The following is a 3,934-nucleotide window of genomic DNA, read 5'->3' on the forward strand; positions in this document are numbered from 1 at the left end:
ACTATCCCTTTGTTCTTCTTTCTTTTATGAATTGACTCTCTAAATAAGAAACTAAAACTGCCAGGAGGAGGCGGTAAATGTCTGTATGAGAAAGTTAATGAGTCAATCATTCATTCATTCGATTCGTTCAAATGGCTGATTCATTTATGAATTAAGTAAATGGCTCTCTTTATGAATGGCCTATTAAATCATTGGTTCATGCAATTTGTTCAAAAAGCAGATTCATTCAGAAACTAAACACCGCTATGTTGCTTGGAGACGCACAACAGTTCTGCTATGGTTTTATAGGTAATATTTATAAATTATAAAACACTTCTTATCCACCGAAATAAGCCTATGGGTGAGACTTCTGGTTCATTAGCAGCTGCCCCCTGTATTTTTATTGTAAGAGCGGGTGCAGCCATTTGTAAATTTTATAAGTCTGGCTTCAAGTCTCATTCTCATCCAGCTATTTTTAGCTGTACAAAACAGCTGGTTTTGCTGCTTGATGTTGCAAATTATTGTGTCTTGCCATATTATTTTGATGTATTATCTTAATTATGAGCACACTGGTTTGTAGTGCAAACAGTTTTAACGTTTACTGCGCTACATTATTTTTGTCGTTATTTCCCTACGGTGGCTTATGAACCAGAAGTCTCACCATAAAACAGCTTAATTCCACATTGAAAAATAAGGTGGACATGGAAATAATGAGAACAATAACAACATGCAACAAACGGTAAAACTAGTGCAAACCAGTGTGTTCATAATTAGGATAATACATTAAAATACTATGGTGAGACACACCAATCTGCAATATCAAGCAGCAAAACGAGCTGGACACAGATGAAAAAAATAGCTGGACACAGATGAGATGGAGCCCAGACCCATAAAACTGACAAATGGTCATGCCCACTCTTTTGGGAAAATTAGGTAAATAACTTCTTATAAAGTCACATTTGTACTATATTCAGGACAAAAATGCACTTGTGTCATACTGCTCTCTCTGCGCATTATATCGCTTATCATATGATACAAATACTGTATGAGACAAAAACTCATAAAGAGGCATTTTTGCCCCAATAACTTGAATTTTAGGGGCACATAACTGCAATTCAGCATGTTTGTCAACACTCAGCTTGAAATGAAGATAAAGTAAAGGCCTGGGCCGTAAATTAGATTTTATTTTTATATTACTTTATTTTACTATGTTCCTTTTTCACACTAATGTTAAAGTTTAGAGTGACCATCTGTAATTAGTTTGTTTCGCGTGCCTCTTTGATTTTAGCCCTGCTCTTGGTTCAAAGTTCAGGTGTAATTTTTTTTCACTGGACCTCACAGATCAATACAGACCATAATGAACTCTATACAGTGTACAATGAAGCTCAATTACAATGTACTGCACACATGAAAAAGAGTAAATAAACAGAATACGAACAAAATAGTTACAATAGCAGCTAAATTCATTAATAATACGTATTGGCAGACTGTATTGTATTCAGCTTCAAATCCAGCGTGAACTGAAATGTAATTTGCTTAAATCCAGCATGGCTGTTTTTGTGTTTTAAAACTCCTACCTTCACCTCCTACACCACATTACTGGCCGAAGCCTCAGCCTTTAACAGTGGCTGTGAACAGCAATGAACCTGAGCAGTATTGACAGCTTTATATATTTGTTTGACATAATAAATGCCATTCTCATGCTTCGGGTCACAGTGGGAGTCTCACATGAATGATACACCTTTCTCTAATACAAACACAATACACAGGATAAACACACACAGCGGTGGATGATGGCCTTGTTCACTCCATGTGCAATTAAAATTTTGATGAGGTTTTTGTTCTCGGAGGAAATAGCTCCTTATCGGTGAGATCTAATTCTCACTCTCATGGCTCATTTACTCTCTCATTAACGTTCAAGTGAGGAAACTTCATGTAAAGAGAGTAATTACGAAATAATTTGTGCAACAATACACATGTGGCACTTTTTAAACCCAAAAAATAAGAATATATAAATAAAAACAGAATGATGTTGTTTTATAGTTTTATAGCACATTTCTGCTTCTTCTTTTTTTTCTTGCTTGCTTTTTTTTAGATTTAAGCTAAATATCAGTAGTCCATGATGAACTATTGGCTTTATAATTAATGCCCTAGTGATTTCTCAATGGCATTTAATTTATGAGACAAAAAATATTTGAAATGCAATGTAAAATATTTAAGTGTGAGTTCTATTACAGTGTCTACTTTCATACAACTCATTAAAAATAAAACTATTTTTCATTGTTCAGCCCATTTTGGTCATAGTGTTTTAAAGAATAGGTTTAATTATAATGCACATAGACAGCACGGTGCTGGATGACCCAGGAAACTGTTTTAACTTTTTAGACACTCTATGGAACCAGATAACAACCTCTCCATGACATAATCATCCAATTACTAACAAGTAAACAAGCCAATATTCCTGTTGCAATTATTCGCCGAATGAATTCAGAGAGAATGCTTAGGGAGGAGTGAAATAGACTTCCCACTGAATTTATAGACTTGTTTTAGTACCACATGATGTGTGGTAGATTTGCATAAAGACAAAACATTTAAAACCTGTGTTACTGGGTAAAAAGTGAAAACACTTGCAAAACTACCAAACAAAAGGTGTAATCACATGCAATCAGTGTTTTTGAGCAAAAGAATACACTAAGAACATACCAGTAATTTAGCGCTTTCATTAATATGCACACAGACTCTACATGAGTATGCAACATGATTACAGTATGTTCTTGAAAGCTTCACATATGGGCCATTCAACAGAATTGGTACAAACTGCTGTCTCACAACCAAAAAACACATTAAGCAGTTAAGTATCCAATTAGATATTTATTGAAATCCTTTTATTATCTATTGAAACACACAATAATATTAAACATCAGTGAGCTTAATATATATAAAATCATAATTTATTGGGTACTTTCAATTGGGAGGTGGCTGTCCCAAACCTTAATCCCTTAATTTCAATTCATAAAATGATATTGAAACAATTTTTGCATTTTATTACTTTGTTGTTTTTTAAAAATATATATATTTTTATACTTTCTTTGTAAATTACAAAACCACATTTTCATGTCTGTGCTAGCTAACCATGTGCTCACAAGCATTTTTGAGCTAGATTCAAAAGCATCTAAAATTGTCACTACTGAAACAGTCACGACCAAAACATTTTATAAAATGACATCTCTGTTTTTTGGGTTTTCTCCCATGAAATTGTCACTACCGTAACAGTCACAACTAAAACCTGTCATTATTGTTTTAGTAGTGACAAAAGGCAACACATAATCCTTTGTTTGGGGGGGAAATACATTTTAGTACAGTTATGTAAATTGTTTGTATTGTAGTATGTGTGTTAAAATTCTGTTATTTGATGTGGTCGCTACCGAAAATGTGCTGTCAATACTAAAACATGGGATTTTTTTGTCAAATATAAAGTAAACTGAATTATCAACTAAGATGTTATGATAGTGTTAGGTTTAATGTATATCCAAACTAATGAATCCCTACTGTAAGTTTGAAATCAGCATGATCAACTTTTTGCGTTTTAGAGAAAAGAAAAGTTGGATTAAAAATACAACAAACCTCATAAATCACACTTGAAATATTGTTAAAGTTATAATCGTTATTGATTTCCATTTGAAAACTTGTTTAATAAAATAGAAAAATAAAATAAAAAATAAATATAAATATATATATAGTCAAGCCAGAAATTATTAATACCCCTGGCAAATTCTGATTTAAGGTTACTTTTATGCAACCAGCAAGTTTGTTGATTAGAAATGACACAGATGTCTCCCAGTAGATAATAAGACGATGTACAAGAGGCATTTGAACAAAAAGTGGCATGTCCAAAATTATTCATACCCTTCTCAATAATCAATAGAAAAGCCTTTATTAGCTATTACAGCAATCA

This window comes from Garra rufa, chromosome 18 (genome assembly GCF_049309525.1).
Source record: "Garra rufa chromosome 18, GarRuf1.0, whole genome shotgun sequence".
In the NCBI taxonomy this organism is placed as follows: Eukaryota; Metazoa; Chordata; class Actinopteri; order Cypriniformes; family Cyprinidae; genus Garra; species Garra rufa.